The sequence below is a fragment of the Portunus trituberculatus genome, chromosome 13 (genome assembly GCF_017591435.1).
Source record: "Portunus trituberculatus isolate SZX2019 chromosome 13, ASM1759143v1, whole genome shotgun sequence".
NCBI classification, from domain to species: Eukaryota; Metazoa; Arthropoda; class Malacostraca; order Decapoda; family Portunidae; genus Portunus; species Portunus trituberculatus.
Genome location: NC_059267.1, coordinates 6,259,651 through 6,282,365, shown reverse-complemented (window position 1 = coordinate 6,282,365; position 22,715 = coordinate 6,259,651). Strand labels below are relative to the sequence as shown.

The window sequence follows — 22,715 nt, the reverse complement described above, 5'->3', positions numbered from 1 at the left end:
CTCCTCCTCCTCCTCCTCCTCCTCCTCCTCCTCCTCCTTCCTAAAAAGCCAAGAGGATTAGCGTGTGTGTTGCATTTCCATCTCAATGCACAGTGTCGGGTTGCCTCCTCTCTGCGTCTGTGCCTCGCGAGTGGAGATAATTAAGGGGTGTTCGGTCGCCACGGCTGCGGGAGGTGAGGGCGCCGCGGAGGGGAGCTGGAACCCGATACTGGTGTGTGTGTGTGTGTGTGTGTGTGTGTGTGTGTGTGTGTGTGTGTGTGTAGAACGTAATTGCTGTAATCATACGGGCTGTTTACGTACGTTGCTTCTTTCACTCACTCTCTCTCTCTCTCTCTCTCTCTCTCTCTCTCTCTCTCTCTCTCTCTCTCTCTTTCAGCTGATGGGAAAAGCACTGTAATGATACTCCTTCTCTTGAGTCTTGCTGTTTTTGTTGTTGTTGTTGTTACTGTTGCTGTTGCTGCTGCTGCTGCTGCTGTTTTCATTCCTCACTGCTGACTCCAAGGCGGTGTGGTGGCGCTCTCTCTCTCTCTCTCTCTCTCTCTCTCTCTCTCTCTCTCTCTCTCTCTCTCTCTCCGGTAGCTGAAGAACATCTTGATCTGGCGGCTTTTCTGCGTTACTACTGTGCAGAGTGTGAGGCGATGTGTGATGTGTGAGGCGGGCGCCCCTCCTGAGTGTGTGTGACGCTCTCAGAGGAAGAAAAGCTAGGCAGTGACGTCCCAGAGTTTTTGTGGATGTCATTATCTTTCCTTGCAAATTGTGAGGACATTATGCATCGTGTGTGGCTGCTCGGGTCACCTCCTCGCCTCCTCTCCCCGCCTTTGTGCCGCCCCGGGAAACGCCGCCTCCTGACGCTGGGTTCTCCCGGAGTGATCGTCTCCCAGGCCGGGGTGGCGTGGCGGCCTCTGCTGGGTAATGACAGGGTCGTTGGAAACATCCCAGCGACGCGGACTATTGTCACCGTCTCCAACGCCAGCGGGAAGCCCAGGACGCCCTCCTCGCCCCGCCCCACCCTGCCTCGCCCCGCCTCGCCCCGTCCCAGTCTGCCCATCCTGCCCTGTCACATGTGGCTACAGTTCTCTACCCGCGACCGTCGCCACGCACGCCGCGCCAGCCAGCCAGCCTGCATGGTTCGGCACAGCACTCGCCTGCATGCTTCCATTACAGACACATGAAAAACCTCAATTTCATCTGAGTAATTCACCGCCGACGTCCGGCCACGCTGTCCCCGCCCGCCAACACCTGCTGGGGTGCTGCAACAACTGTTACACCACCACCACCACCACCACCACCATGCACCGGTGCCGCAGGTGGGGCGTGTTGGGCAGCGGCGCCGCCTGGCCAGCTGGGCGCCGGTAACAAACTTGTACTTGTTCCCATCGCACCGTGAACACATCCTGAGGCGCCGTGTCAGGCCGGTGGTCCCGCGGGACGCTTGGGGGTCCCAGGAACACCGCCGCGGGCCCTGGGAGGCCTTTCTTACCCTGCGACTTTCCCTCTCCATCGGCGGGGCCCCAGAAGTCACCTTTTCTCCCGCCAACGGGCTTACTGACGTTTCCATTGAGGCGCGCCTCGGATGCCCGCAGGACTCTTTCTTCTGCCCCCCGTGGGTGTGGCGCGGCCCGGCAGCCCTCGTCCCGCCAAGACGGAGACGCAATTACGATACTTGACAAAACCTCGCACAAAACCATCCTGAGCGGCCTCACGGGGCGACACAATTGTCCGGCCAGGCTTTTTGTGACGCGCACAAACCAATCATAAACTTGACGATCCCACGACCATATCTCGCCGCCTCGCGATGCAGCGGCGGCGGCGGCGGCGCCCGAGGCAACATTCCGTTGCTCCCTGCTCCGCCCCGCCCCGCGCCCCGCACCTGTGTCACCTGGAGTATTAATATCCGTAATGCCTGCAATAAAGTAACACTCTGCAGGGCGCCCGCCACCCTCACCTGCACGCCGGATGCCAGGGAGGCGCGCACCAGGCCGCGTATTCCTGCTCCTCTTTTCCTCCTCCTCCGCCTCCTCCTGTTTTTTTTTTTTTTTTTTTTTTTTAATACCGCGGCAAGTATTTCTTCTCCCAAACACTGGAAGTACTTTACTCACACACACTGGGAGGGATTTAAAGATTAAAGACCTGTTGCATATTGAAATTATTGTGTAATGCCTTGCACTCCACACCAACCTCCATCACATCACCACACCACATCACACCGCACCACACCACACTACCACACCACACAACACAACACAACACCACACCATACCACACCACACTACACAACACCACACCACACCACACCACAGCACAGCACACCACAGCACACCACACCACACCACACCACACTACATCACCATTTCATTACCACACCACACCACATCACACCACCCTACACCACACCACACACACACCACACCACACCACACCATCATTCCATCACCACATCACACAACACGACACCACACCACCACATCATCAACACATCATCACCTCCACCTCCTCCTCCTCCTCCTCCTCCTCCTCCTCCTCCTCCTCCTCCTCCTCCTCCTCCTCCTCCTCCTCCTCCTCCTCCTCCCTCACGTCCCGGGCCATGCCATGTATAATTGCGTCTCGAATGGATTGTGTCCTTACAAAAAAGCGACCAGTGCATGGAGGGGTGGTGGTGATGGTGGTGGTGGTGGTGGTGGTGGTGGTGGTGGTGGTCCATTAAGAGGTGACAGGGCGGCGCCATAACGCTTGCCACGCTGACTTTTCAAAGGGAAGGTTAATAGAACGGCATTTTAGGACTTTCCTTTATTCACTCCCTTTGTGGCGATGAGACGTAACGACGCACAACGATCCTGTGAACCACTTGACGGCTGAATTGCTTGTTTGTGTGTGTGTGTGTGTGTGTGTGTGTGTGTGTGTGTGTTGGATCTTATGTTGTCTTCTCTCTCTCTCTCTCTCTCTCTCTCTCTCTCTCTCTCTCTCTCTCTCTCTCTCTCTCTCTCTCTCTCTCTCTCTCTCTCTCTCTCTCTCTCATCATTTCATCAACGCACCTCTTCCTTTCATCATTTGACCTCATTGCTAGAGGAGGAAGAGGAGGAGGAGGAGGAGGATAGCAAGGCCAGAAAAAGAGGACGAAAGAGGAGGAGGAGGAGGAGGCAGAAGAAGATGAAGATTACACCAACTATCACATCACCAGTCATCACCATTACCACCACCACCACCACCACACCACCACCACTATCATCATCATCATTACCATCATTATAAAAAAAAAACCTTCCCTACCTTCCTCTCTCTCTCTCTCTCTCTCTCTCTCTCTCTCTCTCTCTCTCTCTCTCTCTCTCTCTCTCTCTCTCTCTCTCTCTCTCTCTCTCTCTCTCTCTCTCTCTCTCTCTCTCTCTACCATCTTGATTCGCTCCCGGTTGGCTAATTGGTCAATTTATAAAGAGACCGGCCACTAATCAACCTTCTTTGTGCTGGAAACATTACGACTAACGACCCAAATTGTCTCCAGGTCGTCTCCAGCTCGTCTTTGCCTCGTCTTTCCGTCGTCTTCGTCTGCTAAAAATTTCTCTCCAACGTCGCGTCATTATCCGCCTCTTCTCATTAAGTTTCTGTGAGGAAAGAGATGAGACGAGATGAGATGAGGGCAAATGACAAGGCGAGTTTAAGTGGAGGGAAGTGAATGGGAGAGATGAATTATGGAGAGATGAGGTATATACAAGTAGGAATTGGAGAGAAGAAGGGTTAAAAAGATGAAGGAAAGGTGAGGAGAGTGAAAGGGAGGAGAAGGGTGGGTATAAATAGGGAAGGAGAAAAAAGGGTGAGAGAGGTGAAGTAGAGGTAGAGAGGAGGATGGGTGCTATATAGAAGGGAGTCAAGAGAAGAGGAATAATGAAGGGGTGAAGAAGGAAAGTGATAAAGGAGGTGGAATAAAGTGGAATTGGTATAGCTTCCTTTTTCTTCTTCTTCTTCTTCTTCTTCTTCTTCATCTTCTTCTTTTTCTTCTTCTTTTTTCTCCTTTCTTCTTCTTCTTCTTCTTCTTCTTCTTCTTCTTCTTCTTCTTCTTCTTCTTCTTCTTCTTCTTCTTCTTCTTCTTCTTCTTCTTCTTCTTCTTCTTATTATTATTATTATTATTATTATTATTATTATTATTATTATTCATCTTCTTTTCAAGTTCTTCTTCTTCTTCTTCTTCTTCTTCTTCTTCTTCTTCTTCTTCTTCTTTCTTTTCTTCTTCTTCTTCTTCTTCTTCTTCTTCTTCTTCCATTTCTTTTTCTTGTTCTTTTTTCGTTCCTGTTTTTATCCTGTTCTTGTTCTTGTTTTTTTTCCTCCTCTATCTCCTCCTTCTCCTCCTCCTCCTCCTCCTCCTCCTCCTCCTCCTCCTCCTCCTCCTCCTCCTCCTCCTCCTCCAGGTAATCTTTCCACCAGGTGAATTAATCCCAGGAAAATCCGTGTATTTCCCTGGTAGTGTTAATATGAATGTTCATCATATTAAAATTCCTTATCTCTCTCGTCTGACATTCCGCTCTCTCTCTCTCTCTCTCTCTCTCTCTCTCTCTCTCTCTCTCTCTCTCTCTCTCTCTCTCTCTCTCTCGCACGTGTAAATAAAGTCCTTTGTTCCTTCCTCCTCCCTCTCCCTCTCCTTCGTGTGTCATCTCTCCCTTGTTTTCCTCGCTGCTAACATCTTCCTCACCTCAGGAGGCCTTGGAAGACACACGCAGCCTCAGAAAAAGACACGACACTCTTTTTTTCCACGTATCTTCATCTCTCACCCATTGTTTAGCTTATTGTGGTGACATCCAGCGGTGAAAGTGTCAGTTTCTACCTTTTGAAATAGTTAATAGTGTTAAACCAGTGAAAATTCGTAATATTAGCATTCCTTAGAACCAGTACAGCTACCAATACTATTTATTATGGAGCAACAGTGACATCTAGCGGTAAAAGTGTCATTGTGCAGCTTTAGAAATTGTAATTAATTCTAAACCAGTGAAAACTCGTAATATTAGTATCCTCTAGAACCAGTACAGTTACCAATGTTAGTTATTATGGATTTTACTTTTAGAAATAGTTAATAATGATAAACCAGTGAAAACTCATAATATTAGTATCCTTTAGAACCTGCACAGTTACCAATCTTATCAGTTATGAAGCAACAGTGACATCTAGCAGCGTGTGAGTGAGTGAGTGAGGAGTGTGAGGCATGGATGGAGATGGGACGGAGGGAGACAGATGTGTGTGTGTGTGTGTGTGTGTGTGTGTGTTTGTATGTCTCCTGCAGCCAAATCAAATCAGAATGTGCATCAGTAACAAAGGGAGTTATTGTGTTGGTTCCTCAAAGGGTTATTGTGCGATACTCGTGTAATGAGGCGGCGGCGGCACTGACTTCCGTGCATACTGAGGGAAGGGACGCTGGCTGGCTGTGACGTGGAGGGGGGGTGATGAGGACGTGAGGAGAAAGGGGGTAGGGGTGAAGGATAAGGGAGTAATGGAGTCAGGGGGGATGAGGGAGTGATGGTGTGAGAGGGTGATGGGGTAATGGGGTGATGAGGATGTAGTGAGGAGGGGTGGGGATGGGGTGAATGGGTAAGGGGGTGATGGAGTCAAAGGGGTGAGAGGGAGATGAGGGTGATGGGGTGATAGGGTGATGGGGTGAGAGAAGTGAGGGTGAGGGGTGAGGGGTAGGGGTGTGAAGGGATAAGGGGTGATGGAGTCAAGGGGTGAGGGATGGGGGGTGGAGGGGTGGTGGGGAGTGAAGGGGCCATGTTGTGGTGCTGTGAAGAGGAGATGAGATTATTATCACTATTTATTTGTTATTCCTCGTTATTACTATTATTCTGTTATTAGTTTTCTATTATTACTATTTTTCTGTTTACCATTCTTATTATTTCTATTTTTCTGTTACTTCTTTCTTTTATTATTTTCTCTGTTACTCTTTTCCTTATTTTGTTTTCTTTTCTTTCTCCTTCGTGGTGGAATGAAGAGACGAACAAGAAGAATTACTATATCATTTTTTCCCTTCTTATCTTCTTCGTTGTGGAATGAATAAGAGGAACAAGAGAAAACGTTATTCTTTACCATTCCTTTCCTTTGTACCTCCGTTGTGAAATGAGGAAGTAGGAGCAAGAGAAAAATATGTCTTGATCTTCCTTTACCTTTTCACATTCCTCTCCGTTGTGGAATGAGGAAGAGGAACAAAGGAAAACATTATTCTATCATTCCTTTCCTTTTTTTGTCTTCTCCATTGTGGAATGAAGGAAGAGGAACAGAAAAGACAAACTTCATCCTTGCTACTCCCTGATTAAGTGGCTGTGGAATGAAGGGGGAGGAACACAAGAATACATTACCTTTTCATTACTTTTCCTTACTCTCCTCTCCGTAAAAAGACGAAAGAGGAAAAAGGAAAGGAAGAACACAAGAATGCATTACCCTCTCATTCCTTTTCCTTACTCTCCTCTCCGTAAAAAGAGGAAAGAGGAGGAAAACAGGAAAACATTCGTCACTTTGAGATTTCAGACTTGTATTGTGAAACGCTTTGCTCTCTCACCATCACTGCTTCCCAAAGGCTCCAGTTGAAGATACTTGTGTTTTTAAGAGTATTTTTGTGTTTCTGGTGATAGATTGGCAAGATATCCAGTTTATTGAGAGGAGAAGGCGTTCCTCTATACAGGCGTCATTCCCACGGTGGAGTGACGATGGAAAACAAGAAAAACAAAGAGAAATATTAGTTTATCACCGTCACTCCTTTCCCTGGTGTGTGGTGCTACCCAGGTTAATCCAGGTAGTGGGGTGATGAAGGAGGGCGGTGGGTGGGCGTGGAGGGGTGTAGGGGGGGGTAGGGGCGTGGGGAGATGAGGGTGGGAGTGCAAGGGGCAGCTAGAGACTCACAATGACACAGGCGAGTTAATGAAACATTCCACCCAGCTTCCCCCGCTGCGCCAGGCATCCACCCACCCCTCCTCCCCACCCCTCCACCTGCCCCTACTCCCCTCTCAGCTCCTCCACACCCCTCCCTCCCAACCGTAGCACCTTTTATCCATGTACATACTCTCATCCCCTTCACTCCCTCTCTCCACCTCTCCACTTAGCCTCCACAGATTACCCTTCCACCTCAAATGCTCCTCCACAGCTCTCTCCATCCTCCTCCACCTTTTCCTCTTCTTCTTCTTCTGTCTTGTGATATTCCATCTACTTCATTTATTCCATTTATCATCCTGCATTTTTTTATTTAATTCCCCTTCCTCCTCTTCCTCCTCCTCCTCCTCCTCCTCCTCCTCCTCCGAAGAAGAAGAAGAAGAAGAAGAAGAAAGGAAAAGAAAAATAAATCGAAGAAGAAGGAGAAGAAGAAAAGAAGAAGAAGAAGAAGAAGAAGAAGAAGAAGAAAAGAGACAGCAAAGGAAAAGAAAGGAAGTAGAATATACACAAGAAAAGGAAAACAACGTAGCAGGGAATGAAATAAAGAGGGAAAGAAGTAAGCAAAGGAAAATAGAGAAAGAAAAAAAGCACAGACAAGAAAAAGGAAAAGAGTTTGGAAGAAAAGAAAGAAAGAAATTAATGAAAAAGAGAGGAAAGAAAAGCACAAGATAACAGACATGAAAGAAGAAAAAAGTGAAGGAGAGACAGAGGAAAGTTGAAGGAAACACAGAAAGAAAAATAAAGAAAAGGAAAAGAGAGGGGAGAAACACAAAGGAAAAAGGAAAGAAGGAAAGGGAAGGAAGAAAAAAAAAACGAAGAGAAAGAGAGAAAGGAAAGAAAGAAAAGGAAAAGTGGGTGAAAAACAAAACCACAAACAAAAACGAGAGAGAGAGAGAGAGAGAGAGAGAGAGAGAGAGAGAGAGAGAGAGAGAGACGAACAGTGCGATGGGGTGGTCAGATAAAAACAACACGAGGGAATGAGTGGACTATTGTAGACAAATGACGAATGAACCCTGAGTATGGCGGCGCGGAAGGGCGAGATTGCAGACAGATGTTCCTTCAGCCAGGGATTGATGACCGATAGACCGATAGCAGGATATTGATGAAGGATTGTTTGCCCCTCCTGTTCCTTCTCTTCCTCCTCCTCCTCCTCTTGCTCCTCTTTCTACTCCTCCTCCTTGCATTTACCTCCTGTCTTTACTGATATCAAATAAAACAGAAAGACTGATAGAGAACTGGTGATTCTAGGATTGTTTTGCTCTGATAGTGAAGGAGGGAACGTAGAAGGAGACGAAGGAGGGGTAGAAGGAGGGCCAGGAGCAGGAGCAGGAGGGGCAGAAGTAGGAGGAAAAATGGGAGAGACGAGATTTCAAAGTGTGTTTTTAAGAGAGGTTTAAAGGATATGCTGTTTTAAGGGAGGGTTGAAAAAAAGGGTTGATTTTAAAGAAGGATTGAAAAAGGAGGTATTTTTTAAAGGAGAGTTGAAAAAAGGGTTGATTTTAAAGAAGGGTTTATATAAAGGGTTGATTTTTAAGGATTGAAAAAAAGGAGGTATTTGTTTAAAGGAGAGTTGAAAAAAGGGTTGATTTTAAAGAAGGATCTATAGAAAGGGTTGAATTTTAAAGGAAGTTGAAAAAGGTTGATTTTTAAAGGAAGATTGGAAAAAAAGGGTTGATTTTAAAGAAAGGTTGAAAAAAAGAGTAGATTTTAAAGGAGGAATTGAAAAAAAGGTTGACTTTAAGGGAGGATTAATAAATTGGGTTGATTTTAAAGGGAGCCTGAAAAAGGGTTGATTTTTAGAGAAAGATTGAAAAAAGAAGAAGATATTTTTAAAGAGGATTGAAAAAAGGCTGTTTTTAAAGGAGGTTTGAAAAAAAAAGGGGTTGCTTTTAAGGGAGGATTGAAAAAAGGCGATATTTTTTTTAAAGGAAGGAAAAGGAAGGAGAGAGAAAGAAGACAGAGAATAGATAGATTGATGAAAAAAAAATGAAGAGTAAGCAAATCAACACACGAAGTCCATCTCTCTCTCTCTCTCTCTCTCTCTCTCTCTCTCTCTCTCTCTCTCTCTCTCTCTCTCTCTCTCTCTCTCTCTCTCTCTCTCTCTCTCTCTCTCTCTCTCTCTCTCTCTCTCTCTCTCTCTCTCTCTCTCTCTCTCTCTCTCTCTCTCTCTCTCTTCCATCACCTGTGTCGCACCTGTCGCCTTATCACTTCATCCTAAGGAGCGCCACTGACAGACAAACATGAAACGCAACACACCTTTTCCTCCTCCTCCTCCTCCTCCTCCTCCTCCTCCTCCTCCTCCTCCTCCTCCTCCTCCTCCTCCTCCTCCTCCTCCTCCTCCTCCTTCACTTTCCTCCACCTTACACGTACATTTGGTATCTTTCCCTCCGATTTTATTTTCAACTTTCCTCTTCCTTACCAAGAGGAGGAGGAGAAGGAAGAAGAGGATTAGGAGACGTATAAGGAAGAGGAAGAGGAAGAAGAGGAGGAGTAGAAGGAAGGAGACGTATAAGGAAGAGGAAGAGGAGAAGGAAGAGAAAGAGGAGAAAGAGGAATAGGAAGAGAAGGAGGAGGAAGTCAGGACATGAATAAGAAAAAGATAAACAAGCAGGAGGAGGAAGAAAAGGAAGAGGAAGAGGAGAAAGAGTAGGAAGAAGAAGAGGAGGAGGAAATCAGGACATGAAAAAAAACAAAGGAAAAGAAGTAGGAGGAGGAGGAATAGAAGGAAGAAGAAGAAGAACAGGAGACGTAGGAAGAAGAGTAAGAGGAGAAGGAGGAAGAGGGTGAGGATGAAGCCAGGACGTGAAAAATAACAAAGAAAACGAACCAGGAGAAGGAGATGGAGGAGAAGAACGAAGAAGAGTAAGAGGAGGAGAAGGAGAAAGAGAAGGAGGAAGAGAAGGAGAAAGAAGTCAGAACGTGAAAAAGAACATAAAAAAACAGAAGAAGGAGATGAAGGAGAAGGGAGAACGAAGAAGAGCAAGAAACGAAGAGACGAAGGAAGAGGAGGAGGAGGAGGAGGAGGAAGAGAAGGAGGAGGAAGCAAGGGCGGCACAAAAACAGAGGCCCCCAGTGTGAGGCGAGATGAGGCTGGGGCCATTAGTGTCAGGGGGCGGCGCCAGGTGGGGAGACGCAGCATCCTTACCCATCCATCACGCCCTCTGATGGATGAAACCCGTCCGCCCCTGTCCGCTGCGCCGCCCCTGCCATCCATCCCTACCCGTCAATCCCGAGAGAGAGAGGGAGAGGTAGAGGGAGAGTCCTACCTAGGAGTCCTTCAGTGCAGATCCTTCAGTTGAGCTCCTTCAGTTGAGATCCTGCAGTAGAAATCCTTCAGGGAGAGTGTGAGGATGTTGCGCAAATCCTTCGCTTCCAGTACGTGTCCTTCGTCTTTGGTGTTTCAATGGGGGAGATCTATTTGAGTATCCTTCGCTGTTTCCTTCCCACTTCAGGTCCTTCGTTGCACATCCTTCGTAGTAGTAGTAGTAGTAGTAGTAGTAGTAGTAGTAGTAGTATTGGTGAAAGTAGTAGTATTAATAGTAGTTGTAGTTGTAGTAGTAGTAGTAGTAGTAGTAGTAGTAGTAGTAGTAGTAGCAGCAGCAGCAGACAGCAGCAGTAGTAGTTGTTGTTGTTGTTGTTGTTGTTGTTGTTGTTGTTGTTGTTGTTGTAGCAGTAGTAGTGCAGTAGTAGTAGTAGTAGTAGTAGTAGTAGTGGTAGTGGTAAGTGAGCAGCAAGTGGTAGTAGCAGTAGTAGTGTAGTAGTAGTAGTGGTAGTAGTAGTAGTAGTAGTAGTAGTAGTACAAGTAATAATAGTAGTAGTAGTAGTAATAGTAGCAGTAGCAATAGTAGTAGTAATTAATAGTAGTAGTAGTAGTAGTAGCAGCAGTTAAGTTAGATTAGATATTTCACGAAAGAGAATTGGTAAACTAAACACTCGTCAAAATAAAACTCCCACAAATGGACTCACTTCCACTTGATCTCTTTTCTCAATAGTGACTTTTCGTTCTTACTTGAGGTGGCTTAGTGGTGAAAAAAAAAATATACCTTGGCTCGTGTCCTTCTCCGTTGCCTTGCTCTGTGTTTTACTGCAGGGGCTTTCCAGGCGGCGGCGGGTCTCGAACTTGGTGGTGGTGGTGGTGTGGTTAGGCTCGCTGTGTGGCTTCCTACACGCCTCTTTCAAGTGGTCAGGTTGTGGCTGCCGCTTCCTGTCCCAAACATGTCCTGTCGTGTTCTGCAAACTGTGATGGAGTGGTTATGGTTGTGAGGAGTGATTATTGGTGGTGGTGGTATCAGTATTAGTAGTAGTAGTAGTAGCAGTAGTGGTGGTGGTAGTAGTAGTATTGTAGTAGTAGTAGTAGTAGTAGTAGTAGTGGTGGTGGTGGTGGTGGTGGTGGTGGTAGTAGTAGTAGTAGTAGTAGTAGTAGTAGTAGTGGTAGTGGTGGTGGTGGTGGTGGTGGTAGTAGTAGTAGTAGTAGTAGTAGTAGTAGTAGTAGTAGTAGTAGTAGTAGTAGTAGTAGTAGTATTTTAATGTGGTGGTAGTAGTAGTAGTAGTAGTAGTAGTAGCAGCAGTAGTAGTAGTAATAGTAATAGTAGTAGTGATAGTAGTAGCAGTCAGTGAATTAATGAGGCAGTTTATTAATCAGTCAGACGATAAGTCATTCAGATAATCAGTCAGTCAGGCAGAGGGTGAGTGAATTCACCAATCTGTCAGTTAATCAGTCATTCAATGGGTGAGTGAGTGAGTGAGTGAGTGATTGAGCCAGACCACACCGCTAAGCCAGGACAGCGGGCCACTCTCACCTCTCACCTCACACTCACTCTTCCTCCCCCTCACCACTTCGCCTCAGCCACTCACATCACACAGCCGAGGAGAAAGATTACAACACCACTCCCTTCACTCTACAACTCCCGGCCCTCTACTCTCCCTCCACTCTCCCTCCTCCCTCACCACGACACCATTTTCCCTCCGCTTCCCTCGTATTTTCCTCCTGTTTTCCTCCCAGCACCTCGTTTATTCCGTTTTCTCCTCCCATATCGACAGCTGTTCGTTTCCCTCCCTCGGCAGGCAGTAGGGTGCCAGAGTAGTGTCCTCGCGGCGTGGTGCTTGTTGCGGGGCTTTCTGCGTGTCCCCGGAGTGCCTGTGCCCACTGTGCTCATCCCTTTGTGTCCTAATCCTGATGGGAAAATCCTGCAGTGATGTCTGTTGGCCGCCATCCTCATATTTTTCGCATTAAGAGAGCCATCATTGTCTCCTGCCGATTGTCTTGGGCCGCGAGGAGTGTCTGCCCCGCTGGGAGGCCGCGGCCCGCTGGGTATATTGTCCGGCCCTTGAGGGGGGCGAGCGGTTGCGAGGCTCCCTGGTTCAGAAGTGCCGTCCGGGTTCTCATCTCGCTCTCACCGTCGTCTCTTCTCAAACCGTCATTTGCATGTCAGGACACGCCCACTACTGTCTCTAGCTGTTCGCCGCTCGTCTCCCCGTGTTTGTCACCAGTGTGGATAGGCTGGTGGTGGGTGGATAGGGGGACAGGTGGTGATAGGAGGGCTGGCAAAGGGAGACGTTCTTAGTACAGGAGGTGCCCCAGTGTTGGACAACCCACCACCTCGTGCAGCCTCCTTCATTATATTCTAACACCAGTCCGTCTTCAAGAGTCTCAGTGGTGATTGGTTAGGTTCTGATGGGTATTCTTCCTCTTGGCGGTGTGGAACCATCGTTAAACTGTCACTACCATCATGAAAACATCCTTCAATGTCCAATCACTAACAGTAAAACTCTTGAAGTAATCTAAGACCAGCTCTGGTCACGGCGGGAGTGAGGGCGTCGAGCAGAAAACGTTGCCTTCGTGGTGAAAGCCTTGCATGGTTCCAGGCCCCGCCAGGAGGGTCTGGCCCCGCCCCACCCTGCCCCGCGCCGTGCCGCTCATTGTCCTGCAGAGTGATAAGGCCCATCGGTGTTCACATTTATGCGTTACGAGGCGGACGAGGATGCTGTACAGGCCCCGGGGGTCCGCGCCCCTCACCAGGCCCAGTTTGTGGCCATTAGCGTGGGCGTGGCGGGGAGGCGCGGCTTTGTGCAGCAAGGACCATCGCAGCCCCTGAAACAACAGACAAACAAGACCCAGCCTGGCGGAAGACACGACTTGCGCCCAGACAAACACCGATCGTTAGGCCAACCACCGATGAAGTGCACAACCCGCCGCTGCGTCCCGCCCTCAGAGACCTGCGCCAGGCTCGTCCCTTTGTCGGGCGCGGCGGGGCCCTGGCCGGCCAAGGGACCTCCTGGCGCACCTTCACGTGGTGCTTGTCAATCTGGAGGACACTCGCTCGTCATCACCTGCGCCCCCCACCCCGCGCCGCCCCGCCCCCCGCCGCCACTGTCTCCCGGGGGTTTTGTTCCCGCCGCCGCGCCATTCATTACCGACACTGGCTGAGGAGCGTCGTGCCGCGGGACTCTTCGACCCGCGCCTCGCCACTCGGAGTTCCGTTGCTTACGTGGGAACCGTGAGCCACGGGACAAGTGTAGTGATGAGCGCAATACGGCGCGGCGCAGCGCCCCGTCATTATCATAACTCGCGAGGGGATTGTGTGGCGTGGCAGGGACGCCTCCCCCACACAAAGGCCTCCCAGGCATCCCTTTATCCGCGACAAGACGCTGCAGATACTCTCACCCGTCACCCGTCACCTGCGCCGCCCTCAGACAAAGGAGTGGTTGCCCTGCACCCTCACAACGCCCACCTCGCTCACTTTACCTCACCTCACCTCACCGCTGCCTCGCCGCCTCCGTCCATACCCGCCTTGCCTCGCCTCGCCTCGCCACGCCTGCACTTCCACCGCCAACAGCCAGTGGTGGAGCTGCCCCGCCTCACAAACACTTCTCCAGGCATGCCAGGGCTGGCGTGGCGCGGCGCCCCCTCCGCCCCCCTTCAAGGGACCCGATTCTTCCTAATTGATGTGCTCGCCGCCCACCGCGTTTACGGCCACTTGGGGCTGTTCATGATATTGCGAGGCACCGCCACCACCTCGGTGATGAGTGGAACCCCTCGCTTGTGTGTGTGTGTGTGTGTGTGTGTGTGTGTGTGTGTGTGTGTGTGTGTGTGTGTGTGTGTGTGTGTGTGTGTGTGTGTGTGTGTGTGTGTGTGTGTGTGTGTGTGTGTGTGTGTGTGTGTGTGTGTGTGTGTGCTGTTATATGTTCTATTCTTTAACCTAAACCTTACTTTCATACCATTCCCTTCTCCTCCATCACCTCCATATCCTCCTTCTTCATCCTCTCCGTCCTCCTCTTCCTCCTCTTCGTCCTTCCCCCATGCAGCGAACACATTAAGTCACCCCCAAAATATACTGTCACTCGCTCAGGTACACACAGTTGCAATCTTTCAAGCCTCGCGACTCTTGGTAAATATTTTCTCGGGTGTGTATGACGTGTTTTTGTTAGCATTAGTGTATAGTAGCGACGCAGCCCCCCTGTCACGCCCTACCTCTATGTGTAATTCACCTCGGTCGCCTGCTGGTCACCCAGCCAGTCTTTCCCATTACGGAGCGACCTCAGAGCTCATAGACCGATCTTCGGGTAGGACTGAGACCACATCAACACACAACACACACCGGGAAAGCGAGGCCACAACCCCTCGAGTTACATCCCGTACCTATTTACTGCTAGGTGAACACACCCCACACATTAAGAGGCTTGCCCATTTGCCTCGCCGCTTACCGGGACTCGAACCCGGCCCTCTCGATTGTGAGTCGAGCGTGCTAACCACTACACTATACGGTGTGTGTGTGTGTGTGTGTGTGTGTGTGTGTGTGTGTGTGTGTGTGTGTGTGTGTGTGAGAGAGAGAGAGAGAGAGAGAGAGAAAGAAAGAAAGAAAGAACTGTACCGCCTCACACTCAAATATCGGTTCTTTGCGCAGCGCCGGGGTCAGAATTTAGTGAGAGGAAGCAACAGCAACGTGCGCCGGGAGTTCTGTTTATCCTCATCGCTGCCACCAATTATCTCATCCCTCATCACGGCAAGACTGGAGGTAGTTTTTCACGCAGCAGTTTCTACAATTGCGGTCGTGTCTTGATGTCGTTTCTTGGACTGCCTGGTCGTTCGTTGACACCCACGACTACGACTTCAGCTTCGTCTAACATTCCCACGACCTCTAAATTATCGTTCTAGAAATAATAAACCGTAGAAAAATATCGCTTAAACTTTATAATATTGTTCTGATACGTTTTTTTATAAGTTTAAAGTGTTTTTATGTATTATGTCTCGTAACGTTCAGGTGTCGCCAGGTGTATTTCCGAACGTGACAGTCGTTACCTGGGAGTTCGTGACACCTGGCGCGGGAGTCCCAGGTGAGCTTCGGTACTCGCCCCGCCCTTCCGCCCCCGCCCCACCCCACCACCCCCACTCCATCCCCGTTCCAATATTTCACAGTGTCACATCAGGAACAATTTGCTGCCACGTAATGACTCCGCCGGCAGAGAACACAAAGGTAGAAATTATATTATTCAGGTGTGACAAGGTACCGCCATCTTTCTTCACTTCGTACTCTTCCTCCTCTCCACCATCATCTCCCCCTTCTCCTCCTCCTCATTCTTATCCTTCACCTTCTCCTTTCAATACACACACACACACACACACACACACACACACACACACACACACACACACACACACACACACACACACACACACACACACACACACACACACACACACACACACACACACACACACACACACACACACACACACACACACACACGGCCCGGTAGCTCAGTGGTTAGAGCGCAGCCAGATGACCGGGTTCGATTCCCCGGCCGGGTGGAGATATTTGGGTGTGTCTCCTTTCACGTGTAGCCCTGTTTACCTAGCAGTGAGTACATTTAAATCGAGGAGTTGTGACCTTGTTGTCCCGGTGTGTGGTGTGTGCCTGGTCTCAGGCCTATCCGAAGATCGGAAACAATGAGCTCTGAACTCGTTCCGTAGGGTAACGTCTGGCTGTCTCGTCAGAGACTGCAGCAGATCAAACAGTGAATTACACACACACACACACACACACACACACACACACACACACACACACGGCAATTCCTCCTCATCATAACTTTAAGCTTCATAAATTCAAATGACAACAATGACGATCGCTTTTGACACATGAAATTACAACCAGTGTTCAGTTTCGGCACATTTACAAGCACAAACATTTCACAAAACAACCAAAACAATATAAGTGGCAAGGAATTCGCCTTCCTTCACAAAACAACTAATACTCTACTCAGATATATTAATAACAAACAATTACTTAGAGAAAAAAAAAACACAAGACACTTCAAATAACTAATAATGGACAGGTTTTTTTTTTTTTCAGTTTCGCTTCGTAAAACAGCCAACACTTAAAGTTCAAGTAAATTTACAATAGAACACAAAAACATTTATAATTATTGTATGTGCGTGCTTAAAAAAAAATGCACACACGAAACACTTCAGATAACTAATGATGGAGAGTTTCGCTTCGTAAAACAGCCAACACTCAGTTCAAGTCATTTTGCAACACAATCACAACCAGAAACATATTGGATGTTCGCTTAAAAAAAAAAAAAAACATACGAAACACTTCAAATAATTAATAATAGACAGTTTTTTTTTTCAGTTTCGCTTCGTAAAACAGCCAACACTCAGGTCAAACAGTTTTACGACATAATTATAACCAAAATATTTCAGGTAATTGGATGTGTTCGCTTAGAAAAAAAAAACACAAGACACTTCAAATAACTAATGAAGAACAGTTTTGCAAGATAAAACAACAGCCAACTCTTAGTTCAAGTAATTTTAGAACACAATCATCACCAAAACATTTCAGATTTGGATGTGTTCGCTTAAAACACACACGAAACGCTTCAAATAACTAAGAAAAGTTGTTGTTGTTTTTTCGCTACATAAAACAACAGCCAACACTCAGTTCAAGTAATTTTACAACACAATTATGGCCAAAATATTAAGATTATTGTGTCTTCACTTAAAAATCTACCCACAAGCCACTTCAAATAACAAATAATGGAGAGTATCGCTTCGTAAAACAGCCAACACTTAGTTCAAGTAATTTTACAACACAATTATGACCAAGGCATTTCAGATAATTAGATGTTCGCTTAAAAAAATAAATAAATAAAAAAATAAAAAACATGTACACGAAACATTTAAAATAAGTAACAATTGAATTTCGCTTCGTAAAACAACAAGTAACACTCACTTCAAGTTAATTTAACAACACAACACCCAAATATTTCAGATACTTGAACATTTCCTTAAAAAATACACACGAAACACTTCAAATAACTAATAATAGACAGTTTCGCTACATAAACACCAGGTAACGCTCAGGTCAAGTAATTTTACAACACAATTATGACCAAAACATTTTAGCTAATTATATGTGTTCGCTTCGCCACTTTCCAGCCTCTCCACTTAGCTCATTTTAGCGGAGAAGTGGCGGTGGTCAAGCCTCGTTAACCACCTCACCTTTACCTGGCATTTAGTTAGCGGCGGGTCATTTCTCCTGGGTAATTAGAGAGTACAGGGGCAGCAGGGCGGAAGGAGGTAAGGGAGCTCTCCGTCACGCCTCTCACCGCCTCGTCTGCGCCTTCAGTTACCGGCAAAAGTAATTGTGTTATGGGGCGTCACTAGTGGTGGTGGTGGTGGTGTCACGTTCCCTATATTCCTCCTTTCTCTCCTTCCCTTCTTCATTCATTTTTTTCTCTCATTTTCTCCTCTTTATTCATTTATTCATTTTGTTCTCCTTGTCACGTTTTTCCGGTCTATTGTAACCCTACATTCCTCTTTTTGTTCATTTTCCTCCTTTCTCTCCTTCCCTTCTTCATTATTTTCTTTCATTTTCTTCTTTCTATTAATTTTGTTCTCCTTGTCACTTTTCTCCGGTCCATTTCAATCCTACATTCCTTTTTTTTTTATTTTCCTTCCCTCTTTCATTTTACATATTTTTTTCCTTTTTCCCCCTCTCTCGTTTTGCTTTCCCCTTTCCTCCGTGCCATTTTTCACCCTCTGCTCACCCTCTGTTCATTCTCACATCCTCACACCCTCGCGCCATCACTCCATCACTCCATCAGCCATTAACAGTCTCCCATGAACATAAAATCGTGAAGGACCCTCAGTTTTGGCGCCATAATCTGCAACTTTTCTACTCCGCCCTTCCACTACTTTCAGAAGGCTCTAGTTGAAGAGTCGCGGGTTTCTGACGGTGTTTATAGGGTTTTAGTTACAGATGAACACGATTTCTAGCTAGTCAACAGGAGGAACACTCTTGAGAACCCGGCTTACCATCTCTGTGTCCAATTTTGAAGGTTCTAGTTGAAGGTATAGGAATTTTTAAGCTTGTTTTTACGTTTTGAGTGGCAGATTAACATGATTCCTACCTTATTAACAGGAGGAACACTCTTCAGAACCCTGCTAGTCATTCCTATGGCCTTTGAAAACAATCATGGTGAGAGAGGAAAGCGTTCAGAAATACAACCTAATCATGAAGGTAAATGGATATTAGAGGAATGTTTTAACGGTTCTAGTGACAGATTAACACGATTTCTACTTAATCAACAGAAGAAACACTCATTAGAACCTGGCCAACTATATGTGTGGCCAATATTAAAGGTTCTAATTAAAGTTACGTGGATTTTTGAGGATGTTTTTACGGTTCTAGTGACAGATTAAATCTTGAGGACCCGGCTAACCAGATGTGTGGCCTTGTATAACTGCGTTGAGAGAGCAAAAGGGTCTAGAACTCAGCAAAAAGGGAACGGTAGGAAGGAGTAATGGAAAACACTTGCCGTAGAGAATAAAAGGCGACGCTTCCAGGCACAGTTTGACGAGGATAGGCTGAGGGAGGTGTGCTTTCCATGTCCACCACCAGGGGGCAGAGTGGGCGCAGCGTGGCCTCTCCCAATGGCCGCTGGGAGAGAAAGAGAGAGAGGGGGAGAAGAAGAGAGAAAGAGAGGGAGAGCCAAAAACCTTAGGGACTGGAAACATCACTCTCTCTCACTGCTGATCACTCTTACTGACCCACGAACGATGGATCACACTGCCTGTCTCGGAGCCCACCTGTCGCTCACCGCCCGTCTGTGATCCATCTTCACGAGGCGCTAGCAGTGGACAGGTATCGTGGCTTTACCTGTCCATTTAAGCCAGGTGAAGGGGCTAATGAGTGGTGGTAATGTTACGGGTGGAGATGGCGCTGTGGGTTGCCGGCTGTTTCTCTCCAACTAACAGCTTTTATGGGCGGCGCGGGGCAAGATGTGCTGTTACGATGCCGCCCATGGTTATCAGAGAGTATTTATAACGTTACTGCGCTGTGGGAGGGGTGGGTGGAGAGATCAAGGGAGCAGAGTGAGCGATTACTATGCTAACGTGGGGTGTGTGGGACGGGGTGTGTGGGTGGGGGTGTGTGGGAGGGGGTGTGTGGGAAAGGGTGTGTGGGAGAGGGTGTGAGGAGAGGGTGAGTGGGAGGATGTGTGTGGAGAGGTGTGGGAGAGGAGTGTTGGGAGAGTTATATTTCTGTTGTTCATAGGGTGTTACGTACATCTGGATTGTTTTTTTTTCTTTTATTTCTTTTCCTTTTCTTTCTCCTTTTCCTCCTCCTCCTCCTTCTCCTCCTCCTCCTCCTCCTCCTCCTCCTCCTCCTCCTCCTCCTCCTCCTTCACCTAATCCATTCCTTTCCCCTTTTTTGCATCTTTCTCATTTGTTACTTCAGTATCTTCTTCTTCTTCTTCTTCTTCTTCTTCTTCTTCTTCTTCTTCTTCTTCTTCTTCTTCTTCTTCTTCTTCCTTCCTCTTCCTTCGCCTTCTTTCCTCCATCCTCCATCCTCCTCCTCCTCCTCCTCCTCCTCCTCCTCCTCCTCCTCCTCCTCCTCCTCCTCCTCCTCCTCCTCCTGTTCCCGTCAACCTCTTTGGCTTAGACAGGTTTGCAGGAGGAGGAGGAGGAGGAGGAGGAGGAGGAGGGAACAATTAAATAGGAAATATAAGAGTGTTGGAAATCACGTTAAATGAGATTGTGTGTGTGTGTGTGTGTGTGTGTGTGTGTGTGTGTGTGTGTGTGTGTGTGTGTGTGTGTGTGTGTGTGTGTGTGTGTGCGTGCGTGTGTGGTTGTTTAGTGTCCTTGCTTTATAACTCGTAAGGGGGAGAAAAAAATACAATTAACGTTGAAATTTATCCCTAATCAGTATCTCTTCTGTCAATTCCAACCATCCTTAGACCATCCCAAACCATCCTAGGCCATCTCAAAGCATCCCACACCATTCTAGACCATCCCAAACCATCCTAGGCCATCTCAGAGCATCCCACACCATCGTAGACCATCCCAAACCTTCCTAAACCATCCCAAACCATCTTCAGACCATCCCAGATCATCCTAAACCATCCTAAACTATTCTAAATTAATCCAAACCATCCCAAACCATCCTAAACCATCCTCAGACCATCTCAAACCATCCCAAACCATCCTAAACCATCCTCAGACCATCTCAAACCATCCGAAACCATCCTCAGACCATCCCAAACCATCCCAGACCATCTTAAACCATCCGAAACCATCCTAGACTATCCCAAATTATACTAACCATCCCAAACCATCCTAAGAGCATTGCCAACCTTCCTTGTGCATTCTTAGACATACCCAGACATTCTCAGAGGAGGAGGAGGAGGAGGAGGAGGAGGAGGAGGAGGAGGAGGAGGCACAAATAAGGCAAGGCAAGAGAAGATGGAAGAGAAAGAAGACAAATAGCTCAAGAAGAAAAAGGAAGATAAAAGAAGGAGAAGAAGAAGAAGGAAGAATAAAAAAACGAAAAAGAAAAACGAGTCAAGAAAAAAGAAAGAAAATAAAGAATAAACAGAAAGAGAAGAAGAAGAAGAAGAAGGAGAAGAAGAAGAAGAAGAAGAAGCAGAAGCAGAAGAAGAAGAAGAAGAAGAAGAAGAAGAAGAAGAAGAAGAAGAAGAAGAAGAAAGAGGAGAAAAACAACAAAAGAACAACAATAAAGGAAAGAGCTACAGTATTCGCACCAGCAGAAGAGGAGCAAGAAGAAGAAGAAGAAGAAGAAGAAGAAGAAGAAGAAGAAGAGAAGAGAAAAACAACAAAAGAACAACAATAAAGGAAAGAGCTACAGTATTCGCACCAGCAGAAGAGGAGCAAGAAGAAGAAGAAGAAGAAGAAGAAGAAGAAGAAGAGATGTATTATGGCTACCAGGACAGCAAGTTAAGCTACCAATGGCTGTTGCTGTTCTCAATCCGTCACTGTCTCTCTTCCTGACGGTGTTTGGGTGATGGATGTGGTCTGCACGCGGCGCCCAGGTCCCGAAGCCCTCCACCAGGGGCCACCAGAGCGCCACAAGACCACAGGAACATGAGATAAAAATCCGTATTCAGAAACGCTTTGCTCTCTCAACACGACTATTTTCCAAGGCCACAAAGATGATTAGCGGGATTTTCAAGTGTTTTCTCAGTTAATAATGTAGAAATCTTGTCACTCTGCCTCTAGAACTGTAAAAACACACTTAAAAACCCTTTGTTATTTCACCACGACTATTTTTTCAAGGCCACAAAGATGATTAGCGAGGATTTTCAAGAGTTTTCTCAGTTAATAATGTAGAAATCTTGTCACTCTGCCTCTAGAACTGTAAAAACACACTTAAAAACCCTTTGTTCTTTCACCACGACTATTTTTTCAAGGCCACAGAGATGATTAGCGGGATTTTCAAGTGTTTTCTCAGTTAATAATGTAGAAATCTTGTCACTCTGCCTCTAGAACCGTAAAAAACATCTTAAAAAACTCGAGTAAATTTAAATAAAGCCTTTTGGAGTAGTGGAGGTGAGACGCAGAAGTGTTTGAGAATACAAGCCTTCCTGTATTCTGAAACCCTTTGCTCTCTCACCATCACTGCTTTCCGAAGGCTCCAGTTGAAGATACCCGTGTTTTTATGAGTTTTTTCTTATTTTTCTGGTGATAGATTGGCAAGATTTCTAGTTTATCAAAAAGAAGAAACTGTCTTAAAAACTCGACTAGTTGTCTCTCTGGCTTTAAAATTGTAGTAAGAGGGGAAGGCGTTTGTGAATAATGGTGTAAGTGTGGGAATGACACGAGGTGGAGAAGGGAGAGGACTGTGGGATAGGAGTGTTGGGAGAGAGGTATATTAATGTTATTGAAAGGATATTATAATTTATGTTCATCTGGATTTTTTTTTCGTCTTTTTCTTTTCTTCTCCTCTTCCTCCTCCTCCTCCTCCTCCTCCTATACTTAATCCATTCCTTTCCCCTTTTTCCATCTTTTCTCTGTCTTTCTCTCTGTTTTCTTTCTTTGTGTTCTTCTTTCTTTTTCCTTCCTTCCTATAAATAATCCTCAGCATTAAACTCCACACTGCAAACATTCAAATTCCCTTGTTCTTTTTTTTTTTTTTTCAGTTTTATGTACGATTTACATTTTTATATTTCCTTTCCCTTTTAGATTCCCAACATTAAACTCCACACTGTAGAAATTAAAGTACACTTGTTTTTTTTTTTTCTTTTCTTTTATTCGTAACTGCTGTTTTTTCTATATTTTCTTTCTTTTTATTATATATTTTCTCTTCCTCAATAGATTCTCAGCATTTGATTTCACACTGTAGAAATTAATGTACGCTTGTTTTGTTTTGTTTTTCTTCATTTTGTTTGTAACGGCTGTTTTTTTCTATATCTTCTTTCTTTTTATTATATATTTTCCTTCCTCAATAAATTCTCAGCATTAAATTCCACACTGTAGAAATTGATGTACACATGTTTTTTTCTTGTTTTTTTCCTTT

At 46.5% G+C, this 22,715-nt stretch overlaps 1 long non-coding RNA gene across 1 annotated transcript; it reads right to left on the bottom strand.

Moving 5' to 3' along the window:
- Positions 1-3,277: 3,277 nt before the first annotated feature.
- LOC123503154 lies at positions 3,278-21,397 on the bottom strand. The gene is made up of 3 exons (XR_006674349.1): positions 21,146-21,397; positions 10,941-11,134; positions 3,278-3,596 (listed from the first exon to the last, which is right to left on the bottom strand). It is a non-coding gene; the product is annotated as an uncharacterized LOC123503154 (long non-coding RNA).
- Between the last annotated feature and the right edge of the window lie 1,318 nt (positions 21,398-22,715).